The 19,095-nt window shown below is 35.5% G+C and overlaps 1 long non-coding RNA gene across 3 annotated transcripts in view; it reads right to left on the reverse strand.

Annotated features, from left to right (window-relative positions):
* Window positions 1-19,095, reverse strand: part of LOC134759198 (uncharacterized) — a 678,818-nt gene that overhangs the window by 460,212 nt on the left and 199,511 nt on the right. For 2 of the 3 annotated variants that reach the window (XR_010135157.1, XR_010135156.1), the window contains exon 2: window positions 10,898-10,980. This is a non-coding gene — a long non-coding RNA (uncharacterized lncRNA). The remainder of the gene's footprint in view (window positions 1-10,897; window positions 10,981-19,095) is intronic. The other variant, XR_010135158.1, reaches the window with a different exon arrangement.

The following is a 19,095-nucleotide window of genomic DNA, read 5'->3' on the forward strand; positions in this document are numbered from 1 at the left end:
GCACCAATCTGTTCACTCCATCAAAGTCTTTGAGGGTTCATTTGAAAGATTACATTTTCTAACTAAGCATACCTTATAAATTTGCATTGTATGTCCACTAACAGATGTATATATGTCCTCTGTTGTATGTTTAAGATGTTGCATGGACTTAACAATGCAAAACATTATATTACTGCCTTTCTAATGAAACAAATTGGAGCCTCAGATGTCTTTTAATCTTCTGAAGGTGATTTAGAAAAAAGGTAACCATGTATGTAAACAGATGTGGATTTCACAAAACACTCCTATAAAAAAAATACCTAGCACAGTAGCATGCACACAGTGTGCAATTTCGTGGAAAAAGGAAAAAAGAAAATAAATAAGGAAGGGAGATTTAAAGTGAGTATTTCGCATATATGACATTTCTAATATTCTTTCAGTGAAGGACTTATTACTATCTTTTTTTTTTTTTAACATGGCAAGGTCATTATACAAAATATGAAATAAAATCAGTAATAGAGATAGGTATCCTAAGCCTAAGATGTGGGTTTCATTACTAGGTGAATGTTACTGCTTGATGGTCTGGGTGTTTGAAGTGTTAGCCACGCCGAAAAGCACCTGAATTGTTAAAATTCTGCTCTGCAGCCACCCAGGGCTTCCAGGCAGTCATTAACAATATGGCCACTTGAGTGCTCTCTGTGTGACAGGCACTGTGCTGGGTGCTATAGTGATCTAGAGACTTGGAAAGACATATAAAATGGAAATTATACATTCCTAAGAAAGACATGGATAAAAGCATTTAAGAGAGATTACTTCTTTGAGTAAGCTGGCGAGATCAAGAAATACTATGGGGAAGAGGGAACATTTTAACTGATTTTGAAGGATATACAAGATTTAAAGATACATCAGTGGGGATAAAAGAGCATCCTGGGCAGAGGGAATCTGCAAAAATGGGGATTATGAGAGCATCTGCTTCACAATGATTGAGAGGATCAAGTAGGATGCTTTATATGAAAGTACTCTCTAAAATCTCATTTTAATGTGATGATTAGTATTCAGCAGAAATGGTAGGGTGGGTGCTCTGAGTTCATAGACTTAACAATTCCAGTAATTTTACAGTTTGTTCCCAGTACCAATTAGAGAAAATTACCCTTCAAAACCCTGTTTTGGTGAAGACCTATTTGAATAAGACTAAGGAACTTTATTAAAAGATGTAAATGACTTGTAGGAGCTTGAAAAACACTAGGATGTAGTATTTTTCAAATTAATGTAGATATTAATAAAATTCCAACAGACATAAGTAATTTTTAGAAATTGACCAAATTATTCTAAAATTAATATGAAAATATAAAAAGATGGGATTTTTTTTTAATTTGGGGGGTGGGAATATTAATAAGAGAGAAGAATGGCTGCCTTACATATTAAAAACATGTCGGAAGTCCACAATTAAACTTGTGAGGCTGGTCAAGAATAGCAAAGGCAATTCTACTGAAGAGAACAGAAACAACAAACATAGAAAAGCATAGAGCTAAACAATCCATACTTGGTAAATCTAACAATTCAAATAATTTAGGAAGGAAGATGTATTTATCAATAAATTTTGTTACATCAATAAAGTTCCTACAAGATATATCAACTTCAGAACAGACAACATTTGTAGTTTGCAGCTGATCTAAAGCAAAATCCATTAAAGGCTTAGCTGAAACATCTGATCCCTGGCTGGAGAGCCAGAAAAGTTACTAACCAGATTTCTGAGCACAGACCACCGCCAAACAGTGTGGAACACCTTGGACAAGAATATAAGCATGTATCCTGCAAACGCAAACCCAATAATAACCCAAGATGCCGGAGAACAAAGGCCCAAATAAAAAGACATGAATAGAAAAATAGATAAACATACATATATAATTATGCATTTAACTTTAAAACACAATTTAGAGCTGTATATATCGCTGTAAACAGCTTTGGCAGACAAAATCCCAAAACATTTATTGGTCTAGGGATCATGTGGACAGCCCTCAGATAAACCTAACTGCCCAAGCAACCTGGGCTACTCACCAGGATAATAATAATGGCAATTACTTGAAAATATTTTATGGTATTTCTATGGTTCCAGGTTTTTCCTTCTGCAAGTTCCTTTCGGGACAGGGACCTAATTTACTTAACTCCAGATCTCCACTTTCTAGGAAAGAACCCACTGCATAGTTGAACATAAATATTTAATGAATATTTGAATTAAACTAGCAGCTCTATGAGACTCCTAACTATGGTTTTCTATATTTTCCTCCAAATCTTAATCATTTTGACATCTTTTTAAATATAAAAACTTTTTTTGGCTTCATGCTTTCTAGAGAGTACATTGATAATGACTCACAAAATTAATTCTTACAAACCACCATGTTTTGTGATTCAAGCCAATAAATAAGTAATATCCTGAAAAAAAAAAAACCTGGATCTTCATGCAACAGGGTTACCTAAGCAAATACTATAAGACTGTAACAATGAAGAAAATATTAAAACCAAGCTTCATTTTCTTTTATTTCAACAAATACTTAAGAAGAATACGACTTGCTCTTGCCCTTTACCCATAGGGAATACACACACATGTACACACACACACACACACACACACACACACCCTTACTTCCTGGGTTTTACAATGGTTAGCAAACCTGAGCCATTTAAAATTATTCATATAAAAATGATACTGCTAATATTTTTAAAGACTCAATAAAAAAAGAAGTACTTAAGAACCAACAGATATAAACTGGCTTTCTCATAGTGTGCTTACATTATTGTACCCAAAAGATAAGATTTTTTAATGTAGACTTTTAGTGAAAATAATATATTTCAAAAGCACTAGTTTTCCTCTGAAGAAACACCGAAAGGTAGTAATATTTAATAATTGCCATTGAAAGCTATAGCCTCACAGTGTAACTTCAGCAGCCCCTGATCCCTTTCTCTGTGATTCCAGAACTGTCTCCTGTCACTTAATTTATTCACCATCATATCACAGTCCTGTAGTAACTCTTACTCCTCCAGAGCTCTGAGAGAACAGCAGGAACATTTTACTTCAAAGAGCCACTGTTGCAGAAGCAGAGGGCCATCACAGAAGCAAACAATTAGATCTTTATTTCCTTAAGTGACTGATTAGATAGCAGTTTTATAGTGACCATTATAAAGTGCTTGCATGTGTCAGAAATCACTCTTTGCATATGTGTGTGTCTGTGTGTGTGTGTGTGCAAGTGCATACCCTCTTAATCTTCACAACAACCCTATATGACTGTTGTCATCACCACCATCTTATGGATGAGGGAGCTGAGGCTTATGGAGTTAAAATCATAGAGTTAACCATTGGCCATGATCAAAACCTGTTTACTGTGATCCCAGAGCCAATGTTATTTATACCGGGCTCTACTGCCTCCCCAGGGCAGGCATTCATCCAATTTGTCTTTCAAGGCAAAGCAAAAAGATTATTTTCCTCCACCCTTCTTTAAATGTACGTATTTTCTGATCTAGGAATTGAGGTATTTCTATTTTTAGATAGCTAAGTGGCTGAAGATTATCTCTCCCATCAAAATGATATTCCCCATGTGGCCTGTATTGAATAAACTTATTAACAGTAAATTTTCCTCAGGTAAACTTGAGCTTTCACAAAAATAGCTGGTATCCATGGAAGAGTACCTTTAATTGGTTTAAGTCACAGCAGATACACTTGGATATTCAAAGTGTCTCATTACAACCTAGGAGATGAAGTCTTCTCTTTGACCAGAGCTTTATCTCTTCATCTGCTCTTGTTCAATCACATTAGTAATTAGAAGATTTCCATATCAATTCCAGAGCCTGGGCTGGGCACAACAGGGGCATTCCTATGTTATTTCCTTTCACAAAGTGCAGATTTGGCTTCTAACAGCTAAGCTTATTGTGTCTTCACCATTGCTCATCCAGCCAATATTTCCATAGATCTTTTTTTAAAAGACAAAAAAATTGACACCCCCAAAACTTACAGGGGAAAATTTTTCTTACTAGGAAAAATTATACATGCATCTAGATAAAACAGAAGACATGGTTTTGAGCATGAAATCAAGGTTGCCAACTTGCATTTTGTTTTGCAATTTATACTTTTTGCATGCCCATTTTCTGCCTCTATATTTTTGTTGAATGTCTACTACACATCACACCATGTCCTAGTACCATCCTGGGACATACAGGAGGAAAGATAAATTTTATTAACCCCATGAAACTCACATTCTGTAGGAGCAGGCAATAAACAAAAAAAATCTAAGAAAGAAAATTTCAGAAAGTTGTAAGTGCTATGAAGGAAATAAACAGATGATATGGTAGAGAATGAAAGTCAATGATGGCGAGGCGTCATCATGTGGGGTGCTGAACAGAAAAGCAGGTCTTACCCAGGCATTGCCTTTGAGATGAGATCTGAAGGATGAAAAGGAACCAGCCACTGGAGGAGTTAGGGAACAGTACTCCAGGCATTACTTCATTTATTCCTCTATGTGACCCAGTGAAGTGAACATTTTAGAGAAATTAACACAGTTCACAGTTAAGAACACTGACTTGGAAGTTAAGTCATTAGCTTCCAAGAAGTTAAATATTTACCCATAGGCACCCACCAATATCCCTATCAAAGATGACTCGGGAACCATGACTCAGGGCAATGCAGCACTTTCTCTTATCAATTCCCAATCATAACCATACACACCTAAGATGAAATTCATGTTACTTTTCTGTCTGATTTTCCAAAAGATTAAGAAAAACAGTTAAATGACTCAAAAGTTATTTATCTCATTCCTTGAGTCAGTTGAATCATCCTATGAATGTATTATGGGGACTTAACTATAAATAACCAAGAATATATAAACAACTAGTATGAGAAACTTACAATTCTTGGTTTTGGCATGTTATATTTATGCAATCATTAACTCTATTTGCTTTTTATTAATTACTATTAAATAAGCTACAGTATAGCAAGAAATATGCATTTGAAATAATTAACACAATTGTTGTTATCCACTATATATAACGTGTGGATAATAGGAAGTAACTACTGAACTGTATAAATGTTGTGTTTATAAACATATTATTTCTCTTTCATAAATGGTTTAGTTTATGTGTGTTAGGCTATTCTCTCATTGCTGTAAAGAAATGCCTGAGACTCAATAATTCATGAAGAAAAGAGGTTTAATTGGCTTACAGTTCTGCAGGCTGTACAAGCATGGTGCCAACACCTGCTTGGTTTCTGGTGAGGGCCTCAGGAACCTTACAATTGCGGTGGAAGGCAAAGGGGAAGCAGGCATGTCACATGACTAGAGCAAGAATGAGAGAGAGAGTGGGGAGGGGGGAGGTTTCACACACTTTTAAACATATCACAAGTGCTGACACACTATCCTGAGGATAGCCCCAAGCCATGAGTGATCCACCCCCATGACCAAACACCTCCCAACAGGCCCCACCTCCAACAATGGAGATTACAATTCAACATGAGATTTGGAAGGGACATATTTTCAAACCAAATCAAATCAATGTGATTTACAAAAAAAAAAAAATACAAATAATAAATTTCTAGTATACTACGTAGGACCACTTCCAACCCACTGGTAAAATAAGTACTTATTTGTGAGTGCCCTCAGATTATATCTTTAAGTACTGTAATAATCAGAATACATATTTTCAAAATTTGTAAATTGCTATTTATCCTCTACTTGCTACTCCCCCACACACAGATATGAACAGACACACACGTCCCCTGAGTACTTTCCTTCTTACAGTTTATGTTGCTACATCTCAGAAAAGGTAGGGGAAAGAGTATAGGGTGGCCTGTAACTTTTCTGTTGTTGAAAAGATGAGAGCTATAGAAAATATAATAGCTAGCATGTTCAACATATAACAGGAAAGTGATGAAAGTTTGAGGGTTTTTTTGTGCTTGGAAAAGAGAAAAGGGAAAAGAAACACAAAGACATTCTTGGGGATGAAGAGGCCCTTAGCAACCCCCCAAGAAAAACACTTGGGCCCTAAGAGAATCTCCTTCAACCTCTGTCTGCTATTGGAATTTACAGTTTGGTCAGAATACATGAGTGGAGCTCTATTAGTCTCTACGTACTCACGAGTCATTCTTTCCTTGATCACAAGGACTTTAGAGTTTCATATCTTTGTAACTGTCATTTTAGTTAGTTCAAGTGAGTCCAAAGATATGTGAACTAATGTGTGTGGGCAGAATCTAGCATTTCTGTAACACTAGACTTACTTTCTGTACACTTCAGTTCCACTAAAGAAGGGTCTCTGGAAAATTTTGGAGCACCTGCTCTCTCAAACCAGAGGATGGTTTCTGTCAGAGCAGTCACTGCTGTGACCTCCAGATACAGGTTATAAAAGACCAACTTCCCAATACATGGATAATACATTTGTCGGTAAGTATCTGAGGTTTGAGATACATAAGATACACATAAAATGCATGGACTACGTCTTAAGTGAGATCTGAATTCACGTCTTGATTATAACACTTAAATCTATGTAAACTTGGAGAAAATTTGGTCCTCTGAAGTTCATTTTTCTCTTTGCAAACATTGAATAGTATCCCCAATCTTGCTGAGTTATTTCTATGCTGAAACGAGATAATACATACAAAATGTTCAGTAAAGGCTTAACAAAGACATCCAGATTAGTTCTACATACTTGGAGAGAAAAGAGTTAACATATCTGGTTTGAGATAGATTTGCTGTGTATACCATAGGAAGTCCTTGGAGGAAAGAAAAGAAAACAGACGACTGATCTAATCTCCCTACCAAGAAGATAACTGGACCTTGGAGCAAATACAGGAATGATATTTGCTATGATGGGAGATCTTATCTATTGAATGTTATTAACAAGATGTCCATGATTAGGAATTACTTATAGAAAATCAACCCAGCATCAACGGATTCATGAGAAATGACTCCCTGGGATAAGTCACACATACTAGGTCCTGGATTTTTCCTTTCTCTCATGACTCACTGTCCTACCTTCCACCACTCATCCCTGAACCTTTGGAAATATGCAATGCCTTATGGCAGAGCTACGGTTAGGTAAGATAAAAACCATAAGGGATGTTAGTTAACTGAGTTTTATTCTGCTTCTGACTCTATATTATTTAGTATGTGTCCATCCAGTCTAGTTTGCTATTTTTAATAATTACAGATATTTTTAAACTATTTTATAAAGATATCAAAGACAATATATTCCTATGTGAAAGTGTCCAGTAATATCAGCTTTTCACTTTTAAGAGAATTTCCCATGGTTACAATTCAATGTTCTAATTTATGCTAAGGAAATTTTGAAAATAACGTTTCATGGATAGAAACATCTATAGACTTCCATGCATGGATTTTGTCTGCTTCCTAATATACCTGAGTCCTAAAACCTGTGAAACTATAGAAAACCATTTTAATATTTCTTTGTCTTCCTTTTCCAATTGAAACATGAAGAGAAAAAATTCTGCCCCTATTTTTTAACTTCCCAAGGATGTTTTAGAGTGTCCTGATGACAGATTTTTGTAATTATTTTTAACATGTCAGTGAGCAATACATTACAATAGAAAACTTAATGTAAGCTACAGAATGAATCATTAAAATTACTAAAAGTAGTGCAATGCTTTACACAAAATTTTCTTACAAGTATTATTTCACTTAATTCTCCAAATAGGCCATAAGATAAGGCGATAATTATCTTCATTTTGCAGATAAGTAAACTGAGGCTCAGTGAGGATAAATGGCTAATCTTGGATTTCAAACTAAGGAATGTGGAAGAGAAAACTAAAATAATAATATTAATTGAATATTATGAGAAGAGCCAAGCAGATGGTTTTTGAATGGTCAAGAATTGTGAAGGCTCTGATATTTTACCCTACTTACAAGCTAACAAGTTAGCCTGCTACAGTTCTATGAATGCTGGTAGAATATGAGTCTCTTGGGTCAGAGACAAAAGACAGTTTATTACAGCAATAGCAGTAGCCAGAATGTCAGCATTTGCACTGGTTCCCCAAGCTCCAATTCCCACAAAGTGACATAAAGAGGCTCAGGTGACATCTGCACATGGAGTAGGCTGTATTACAGAAGAAAAAAAACTGAAGTTAGTGAAACCAAGCCTTTTAAAATGAACACTAATAATGCCTATTCTTTGCTCCAGAGGGAGATATTGTCTCCATCTTTCAAGGCTGTTTACTATAGGAATACTGAAGAAATAGCCCGGAACAAAAGCGGTCAGTGCTTAACTCTCAAGACATGCAGAAATGCATGAGACCTATGGAGAATTGTCTTCTAATGATATACTACCTGTTTCATAGTCCCGTCCTATTTGATGACAGTAATTTAGGTGCAATTATAAGCAAACAATGGCAAAAATGCCATGGACCTTGAACCATTCTGCAACTGATAAACAGGCAACCGTTTACCACACTGAGATTTAGGAAGTGTTTAACATGGGATTAATAATTTTCTGATAAATGAGTAATCTGAGGACTAGTGAGAATTCATGGAAATTGATTGGAAGATACAAATGATATAAGCTAAATTAAAATATAGGCTTTTAGATGCCATAAAATTAGCATTTTACTCATGTCCCCTTTTCATACATTTTTTAAGCCAGTTACCTTAAAAAATAATTAAATGATACAATTTTCCAGCTAAAAACAACTGTGATTTCTCCTTACTAGGTTGACTTTTTTTAAAGCATCACATAGAGAGAGAGTGCCTTAACTTGCTGCATCCCTTCCTATCAGAGGAAATTCTCATTGAGCGTAAATGAAACAACCTTGAGTTAGCCATAGTTAATTTCTATATTTGATATGTTCCTTTTACTTTCTATGAGCGAGTAACAAAAGAAACTCTAATTGACTAAAATTCTAAATGAGATGCTGATATAAAATATCCATTAGTGGAAAGGTGGCCTATTTATAATTCCACTAAAGCCGGCAGCGTTACCCTAATTCTCAGTGTTAAATGACAAGATTAGTGGGTGACTTCTTTCAACTGATGGCACATTAAATGGCTATGATTTTTTTTTTTAAAGTCTCTTAGTTGAATTGTTTTACGGAAACTCTGCTCTCTGGCACACTGTGGCTCTTCTATTGCTAGTTCAAGCCCTTATAAATATACTTTTGAAATAATTCCAGAAAACACATAAAGTTCTGCTCATTACCCTAAATGTTCTAAAATGTGTACAAAACCTTAGAGCAAAATAGTCTTCTCATGTAAACTGGCGGATTTTTAGTAGAGGCACCAGGAAAGCTTGATAGCAATGCCTTGCATTTTTTGGCTTCATCCCTATGCCAGGATGCCCAGCATTTAATTAGATGTTTGCTTCATTGAATTATGATATATGGTATCTAAAGGTCTCATTTAAAGGCAACGTCTCTCAGGATAGTTAGTCACCAGTTGGTCTGTAAAAGAATGAGGCATGTATATTTTGATAAGTGATAAATTTTGAGTGAAAATCACGAGAAAGCAAATACGTGGCAGATATCATTTTCTTTTTTAGCCACCAACCATCTATGCAGATAAATCTTCAGAAGCACACAACCAAGACTTCAGTAATTGAAGACCACATAATAGGCTTCTCTAGTGCAATGAACATCCCTACACCTCTCCCCACAGAATCAGTAAGGCTTAATAGACATACAACCACAGTAAAGGAAAACCAGATAACATAACCAGAGTCAACAAATCATAACATAAATTCCTCAACTGGAAACCGCCAAGGCTTCACAATTGAAGCAACCAGGAAACTGAACAGGCAGAGAGAAGGTTTCGTGGAACACACCAGACACAAATATTCTGTGGGGTTTCCAACAGTGTGAAAGCTATGAGGCAAAAATCATAAAACTGCATGAAGCTTAAGGATCAATGTGTGTATAAACAAAATGCGTTTAGAGGATAGAGGTAACCTAGGAATTCTTGTCTGCATATGATGTACCCAATAGTTTTTATAATAATACAATCTACAAATTGTTTTTATAATACAATAATCTACACAATAGTTTTTAATATAAAGTTATTTATATACATTATGGACTTATCTTACACAATATTTTAGATTATTTAAGAATAAAAGAAAAAAATTTTTTAGCATCACCTATGTGCCAGGCCCTGTTCTAAGCACTTTAAATGTATTACCTCATTTATGCCTCACACCATACTATGAAAGTAAGTACTGGCCGGGCATGGTGGCTCACGCCTGTAACCCCAGCACTTTGGGAGGCTGAGGCAGGAAGAGCACGAGGTCAAGAGATCGAGACCATCCTGGCCAACATGGTGAAACCCCGCCTCTACTAAAAATACAAAAATTAGCTGGGTGTGGTGGTGCATGCCTGTAGTCCCAGCTACTCAGGAGGCTGAGGCAGAAGAATCACTTGAACCTGGGAAGCAGAGGTTGCAGTGAGCAAGTGAGCAGAGGTCACGCCACTGCACTCCAGCCTGGTGACAGAGCAAGACTCCGTCTCAAGAAAAAAAAAAAAAAAAAGGAAAGAAAAAGAAAAAGGAAAAGAAAGTAAGTACTATGACTATCATTCCCCACTTTAAGGATAAAGAAATTGAGACACAGGGATGTTGAGGAAATTTCACAAAGTCATACAACTAGTAAGTGGTGTGGCTGGGATTCAGATTCAACTAGTCTAGCTGCAAGGTTCATGGTTTACTCACTGACAATATGCTGTGTTTAAGGAATGTTAGGAATAAGAACATAATGCATATGTCAGTAGTTCGTGAAACTGATTACTTGAGAACATGTATTGTCATGTGCACAGTCTGAGATGCTATCTACATAGATATAAATACATATTTATATAAATACTGTATTAGTCCTTTCTCAGGCTGCTATGAAGAAATACTCAAGACTGGGTAATTTGTAAAGAAAAGAGGTTTAATTGACTCACAGTTCTGCATGGCTGGGGAAGCCTCAGGAAACTTACAATTATGGTGGAAGGCACCTCTTCACAGGGCAGCAAGAGAGAGAATGCTGGAGCAAGGGAAATGACAAACACATATAAAACCATCAGATCTCATGAGAAATCACAGTCACAAGGACAGCATGGAGCAACCCACCCCCATGATCCAATCACTTCCCTCCCACGACATGTGGGGATTGTGGGAACTACAATTCAAGATGAGATTTGGGTAGGGACACAGAGCCAAACCATATCAAACACCTATATGTAAATTTATTTCACCCATGTCTTTCCAAATAATAAAGTGCAAGTCAATATTTCTTTAAGAGCAACAGATGGAATTTACTTGTGCCAACAAATTCAGGCTTTGCAAAGACTTCATAAAGATGCAAAAGCTTCAAAAAAAATTTTCCACTGTGTAAATATCAAGTATTTTTCTTTACCAATTCCTTAATACACCAAGGATGTATTGTTGTTCCCAAGACACACACATTTGTACATACACATATCCTGCACCTGGCATACTGGAATAATGTCAACTGTGTTTACTTCAATAATTACCTTCAAACAAACACATGTAGTGATTTTATCTGAATGTCAGCTCCCACATGGCACTTTCCTTGTCTAGCTAAGGCCTTGAGGAAGTAAATTAATGGATCAAAACCTGGGAAAACTCTAATCTAGCCCTTGAAACATAGAAATCGGGAATTTTTAAGATTTCCCCAGAGGTATTACTATTCTTTTCAAATAACACTCATAAGGAAAAGGCAGTTAAATCATTCAAGGAAACTTGGTCATTAGAAATGACAACATACCACATACCCATAAACCAGTAGAAAGTTATTACTAAGGTGGAAATAATGGCTTTTGTAATTTTTTATACATATCAAAGATGAAGAAGCATATATGATATAATAGCATATTTCTCCTTTCTAGAACAGTGGTTCTCAACTTTGGCTGTATCTTGTATCTCAGGATCTCTGCAAAATACAGATGACTAGGACCTCTACCAGATATTGATTTAATCAGTCTTTAGTGTGGCTTTGGCATCCTGCATTTTTTATAGACTTCCAGGGATTTCTTATGTCTAGGCAAGATTGACAATTATTGGTCTAGAAGAAATAGTTATGTGGACATTGTGACCTTATGCACTACAGGGTCATTAGCTATTATACTTGGAGGTCAGAAGTAATGTGGAAAGCTGGTTGAAAAGTTCTTATAAGTAATCATCACAACCAATGAGTGATTACTATTTTGAAGTTCTCATTCAGGTTTTCTTTAAGAGTTTGAATGATATGGGCTCTCTTAATTTTGTTACAAATGTAAACATATACAGCATAGCCAGGCAAACCCATGAGTTAGTTAGTACCTTGCCATGACTCCCCAAGAATTACATGCTCTACTCAGTGCAGTCCAGCAGCAGTTCACCTAGCAATCATGTCACTTCATGACTCCATGCCTTTACACAAACTGTTCTCTATAGACTAGCAATCTAAGTTTTTGAAGTAATTGTGAATGTATGTGTTTCTTACTAGTTAACATTTACTAGCATTTGTTTTTGTTGTTATTGTAAATTGTACTTGCGTTAGCCAGGATACAACCTTAAATTCAATTGCAGGGGTGGGAGGAGTTACATGGGATAGAACATAGGCTGACACAGACTCCAGCAAACTGTAACTGCACCACCTGGATGATGGAACCTCCTCCGACCTGCCAGGAGGTAGACAGCTGACAATTCAGGTACTATTCTCTGCTTTAGTGTCTAGGTAATAGATATCACTTCTTTTCACAGCTTATTGGCCAAAACAAGCCAAATAGCCCAACCTATCTGCAGTGGGCTGGAAGTATGTGAAAGTAGATTCGGTACTTTAAACAACTGAGCATCAGCACATTGATTAGTTTGTGATGCCTTCACAAGACCAGAAGGAAGGATTCTGCATGTGTTACATGGTTCATAATTATTAAGAAAAAGCTGGAAGAGATTTGTTTTTTAATTAGATCAACCAGTACTATAATTCATCTGTAGCTCTCCATGTGCCATAATTCCAACCACTGAAAGAGATATTGTTTGAGGCAACAATATAATAAAATTAACAGACATTTGGATGATTACAAAATTATCTATCATTACAATATTATGTTAAGAGGGCTTAGTTAGCCAGTAGCTTCATATACTGCACCTCTAAACCCATTTCATCTAGCTCATGCCTAGCATCTGATAACAATAGCAGACTTTGGCTGTACCATTATAAATCCCTCAATATCATTATCTGACAACTTAAAGTACATGCTCTACTATAAGTCATTTTTGTTTACCAGGACACTCACACTCACTGATCTAGTTACTTTATTGTCAGTCTTCATTTTAAAAATTACCAAAAACAATTCATTCCACATGGAATACTATGCAGCCATAAAAAAGGATAAGGTCATGTCCTTTGCAGGGACATGGATGAAGCTGGAAGCCATCATTCTCAGCAAACTATCACAAAGACAGAAAACAAAACATTGCGTGTTCTCACTCATAGGTGGGAATTGCACAATGAGAACTCAAGGACACAGGGCAGGGAACATCACACACCAGGGTCTGTGGTAGGGTGAGGGGCTGGGGGAGGGACAGCATTAGGAGAAATACCTAATGTAAATGACCAGTTAATGGGTACAGTAAGCCAACATGGCATATGTATACCTATGTAACAAACCTGCATATTGTAAATAAATAAAATAAATAAATAAATAAATGCAAAAAAAGTTAATTCCAGAGGCTTTCATTATTCATTCATTACTTTGCTTACCTTTTGGGGCTACTTTTGACAGCAGAAAAAGTACTTCAAAAATAAAAATAGTATTTCCCTTTCTGCAATATGTCCATAAAATAGAAAATCTATGTTTATTGCATGCCTACAGTATACAATTTGCTTCTAAATCATTAAATCCAATGAAAAATTTCTTCAAAGTAAATAGTTTTGAGATTAACATATTTCAGTATTTTAAAACCACCTCAGTTCTTCACTGCAAACAGAATTAAACAGTTATATGAAAGAAGATACCACAAGTTTTCCTGTGTAGGTATTTAGATTAGCCACTGAGACTACTGTGTTAGCAAATCTTTCTCTCTTTTTGACATATATATTTTTAAAGATATTTTGTTGTGATATCACTTAGTTGATGTACATCTAGATAATTTCATTGTGTTTTCACAATGTAGAAGTATTTTTAAATAATCAAGGATGCTACTTATAAGAAAAATAATTTCTGATTCTCACTTATTTGTAGAATCTAAAAATCAAAACAATTGAATTCGTGGAGATAGTAGGATGGTTACAAGAGACTGGGAAGGGTAGTGGGGAGGTGGGATGGGGAGATAGGAATAGTTAATGCATACAAAAAATAGAAAGAATAAGACCTAGTATTTGACAACACAAAAGGGTGAATATATTCAATAATATATAAAATATATTCAATAATAATTTATTTGTATAATTTAAAACAGCAGTCCCTAACCTTTTTGGCACCAAGGACTAGTTTCATGGGGGATGGTTTTAGGATGAAACTGTTCTACCTCAGACCATCAGACATTAGTTAGATTATCACAAGGAACAAACAACCTAGATCCCTAGCAAGAACAGTTCTCAAGAGGGTTTTCATTCCCATGAGAATCTAATGCCACTGCTGATCTGAGAGGAGGTGGAGCTCAGGCAGTAATGCTAGCTGGCCCTCCACTGACCACCTGCTGTGCCACCTGGTTCCTAACAGACCATGGACAGTACTCATCTGTGGCCTGGGGATTGGGGACCCCTGGTTTAAAATAACTAAAATAATACAATTGGATTGTAACACAAAGGATAAATGCTTGAAGGGATAGATACCCCACTTTACATTATGAATTACTTATTGCATGCCAGTATCAAAACATCTCCTGAACCCCATAAATACATATACCTACTATTTACCCACAGAAATGGAAATTTAAAATAATAATAATAATAATTTATGCATATGGGAGAATTTCCAAGTATTTTAGGGGAGTTTATCACACTTCTCTCTATTGGGTATATAGGACCTTAATAGAAAAAATATACCTTGCATCTTATAAAAGGGGAAGCTGGTATAAAATACAATGAAATGAAGGGAAGAATAAAGAAAATACATTTGACATTACAGTAAAATAAACCTCAGCTTTCCTGAACTTTTCATTTATCTCTTTTCTTAACTATTTTAGGTGTAAAGTGTCATTCTCATTTTATTGTGCATTTTCTTTTCAAATAAAACACACATTGTATCAAAGATTGCACTATAATCTTAATAATTAAAGTAAAAAGTTCTGGCGTGGGTTTGCATTTTTTTCTGTTATGGTTCTTTCCCTAATGAACCATTAGGGAACATAGTCATGTTCCACAGAGTGGAAAGTTGACAATTCAGGAACAGCTCAATGGAAGAGATGTATAGGCCAAGGGAGGGGGATTTGTTGACCTTCTGTGCTCTCTGAGGGGGGCACCATCCTCCCAGCATCTCAAAGTGTTCACCAACCTGGAAGCTCCTCAAATCATTTTTAATATATTGGCATACATGAAATCCCAATGTGTAATTTGTCAAGTAGAACAGATCACTATTAACTGAAACATTTAACTAATTTTAATGTAAAATTACCTATGATTAGTACACACCATAAGCAATAAATTTTAAATAACCTGGTTCCATATTTTATGGAATATTCATGGGTTGATTAGTTTCCATACAAAACAGATGTTCTGATGAGAGAATGAAAATGAGGAAGTTTTTCTTTAATGTACAAAATCATCAGAGCATGGAAAGAAATAAAAAGAGTATTTTTCCCAAGTACTGATCTGCTAATAAATGTTTGATGTAGTCTAGTTAGCCTACTTCTTATAATGAGAGTATGATTTTATTTTTAAAAGTTTTTGATATCTTTTCCTTCAAGTCTTAATACAAAAATATCCCTTTGAACTTAATTATAGCTACAAATAAAGTGGCATTTTCCAAAGTGCTGTAGAGCGATTTGGTGCAATGCAGACATGTGTCCTTTACCAGGTTCCAGTTGAATATATAGATAATAAAAGGAACAGAAATTAAATAGGCTTCATGAAGCTCCAAAAAATATCTTGTGAGACCTGAAGACTGTTATTCAGTCAAATGTCATATTCTGTTTGGACTCGAAGTGTAAAGAATGATCACCTCTAAAGAATTGTAATCTCTCTGCCTTACAGTATGATCTACACCCAACATCCTGGCATAAACCATGACTTCTTCCCTGACGAATCTCAAACTCAGTTGGCCTTTCTCATTTGAATAGAAGAAACAATATCTTCTTTCAATTTACACTTGTTTCGCAAACTCCCCCACTTTGGTATTAGTCACTATACCATGGCAGGAGATGTGTGTCCAATCTCAAAAACATCTTGTCCTAGCCAAAGCCTGGCTCTACCTTGCATGTCTCTAATGGTAACTTTATTATATCTCATGTTTCTCAAGATTTGCTCTTAAGGATGGTGTTCTTCTTGCTCCCTCTGGGCATCTTTCTAATTTTGAAAAACCTCTTCTTTTTGAGTTTATTCAGCTATAACACACATGTAATATCCCTCTTCTCATTGATTTAATCATGAGAATATCAAGTATTTTGTCTTATGGAAAATGGCATCTTAGTCATGGTCTTCCATCCTACTATTGTCTTGAAGATGCCAATATCCATGCAAGGGACCAGTCTAACAGACCAACCAGAAAAGTATCCAGGTATTCATTTCTTGGCTGGGTTAAGATGACAGGGTGGGGTGCTGGGGCAACCCTTTTAACTAAACCTTATTCTCCAACATCCAAGGAAAAGAAAAAACCAAAGCTAAAATATAAGAATATGATAAATTAATCTTGACCTTTGACTTTTCAATAATTCCATTCTGATTAATCTTAATTACTTAATTATTTATGAATACATGCTTTTAAGACCTTATTATGTGCTTGGAAGTAAACAAACCAAAAATCCTCACATTTATGGAGCTTATATTCTAACATGGAAAGACAGACAACATAATAAATAAGTAAATTATATAGTATGTTAAAAAGCTCTAGGTGCTAAGAAAAAAGAGTAAAACAGAGTAAAGGTAGTCAACTGAGCCAGGGCAGAGAGCCAGGCAAATGGGTAGATTGTAACTTCAAATAGGGTAAGGTAAGACTCACTGGAAGGTTTTTGAGCAAATATTTGAATGAGGTAAAAAAGTTACCCATGCACCTATACAGAGGAAGAACTTTGCAGATACTGGAAACTTTCAATGCAAAAGTTCTAAGAAAACGGGACCCCTGGGTTGCTTAAGGGACACCTTGACACCCTGTGTGGTTAGAGGGAAATGAGTGAGGGAGAGCGAGAGAAGTCAGAGGGTTAATAGAGTTAATGGGAATGTAAAGGGGGCAAGTCACGTAGAGTCTTGAAGATCAGAGTAAAGGTGTTTTTACTAGGAGTGAATCAGAGAGACATCACAGATTTTTGGAAAAAAAATGACTACTCTTTTCATATTTTAAAAGGATCATTTCAACTGCAATGTTGACAATACACTGAAGGAGCAGAAGCAAAACGCCAATGAGGAGACTATTGCAATAACCCCAAATGAAAGATGCTGCTGCAGAGTGGTAACCAGTGTAGCTGGTGAAAATAGGTCAAATTCTAAATATATTTCGAAGGTCAAGCCACAGAAATTTTTTGACCAACTGTGTATGAAGTTTGAGAGAAAGATAAGAGTTCAGGATGACTCAAGCTTTCGATCTGAACAACTGGAAACAATGGATTTCCCATGATGAGTTTGGAAAGGCAGAGCAGATTTGAGAAGGTAGAGTGAGGGATTTCGTTTGGGAAATAGTAAGATTCAGTTGTTTATTAGATTTGTAAGTGGAGATGCAGGCAGTTGACTATATGAGACTGGAATATAGGAAAGATGTCTGGACTGATAAATCTGAGATGTAAAAGGTTTTCAGGGATAATTTTGAGTATATCTAATTTTCACTTTTAGCTGACAGTGTACGATCACATAAGATGTTTCTCCCTTACACTTTGTATAATTTGTAAAATACTTCCTGCTCAATGCAATCATTAAATATAAATATTAGAATTAGCATTTAACATTTTAAAATAGAAAATCAACTAGTTTTCTACCAACTGTAACAAAAAAATTAAAAACATATGTTTCTAAGTTTGTCTCAGTTGATTTGGGTGATGAATCTCTTTCATCAGGGGCCAAAATTGGGTAAAATCTAACAGTGTAAGTAATTTTGATTTCACTACCATTGTTCTTCTCAGTCATTTACATGAAATAAAAATCTGGATCAATCTTTAAGAGCCCACATGCCCAATCTGGCAGTGCATCTGTACAACAACTATTTGGAAATTATCCTGTTAACATGATCAATGGAGACTCTCACAGCAAATAACCCAGGCTTAAAAGTAGCATTATCTAAAGGATATTTAACAGCTTTTGAACTTAAAGTGTCTTTATTGTTTATTAATGGTGTATTACAATGTATTGTCTTATTGCTGGTTGGAGGAAATTGTAATAAAATGAAATATAGAACAAATGCTCTAGTGTTTGATAAAACTACTTTATGCCACTCCCTTCCCCTCTTAAAAAGGAGAACAGAAGAAGAGAGAGTCGTAAGTTACTCTCAAATGAAAAATGAGATGGATTCTTAATGAAGAAGGAAGAAAAAAGGCAAAAATTATTTTCCTTTAATATTATGTGCTCATTATACAAAGTTCGTAAGTAATTAAATGAAACAATCAAGGAATTATTGTCTGACATAAAAATAATGTACCTATTTTGCCAAACAACCTCAAAAAGCATCTTATTCCTTGAAGAAGCTGAGATATGTTCAAGGAACATTCAACAAAATATCAGAAATCCAGACTCTGCTCTCAAAAGGTCATTTATGTTTTGAGGAAACAAAAGTGAACAACAAAATGGACAACATCCCAAATGGTAAAATTGGATATAGAAGTCTTGTACTTTTCCCTAGTTATAGTTCAGAACAGAATGTGAAATGAAAACATTATATATTAGAAAATTTTTGTATTTGCCAGTGATTCAAAGTAATGAAAAGGCTAAATCTGGCCACCTGACAGATTTTGCTTTTATTAGAGTATTCTGGTTTGGTAAATTGGAATTTGAGGCAGTTTATCTTCAATG

Source organism: Gorilla gorilla, chromosome 1 (assembly GCF_029281585.2).
Source record: "Gorilla gorilla gorilla isolate KB3781 chromosome 1, NHGRI_mGorGor1-v2.1_pri, whole genome shotgun sequence".
In the NCBI taxonomy this organism is placed as follows: Eukaryota; Metazoa; Chordata; class Mammalia; order Primates; family Hominidae; genus Gorilla; species Gorilla gorilla.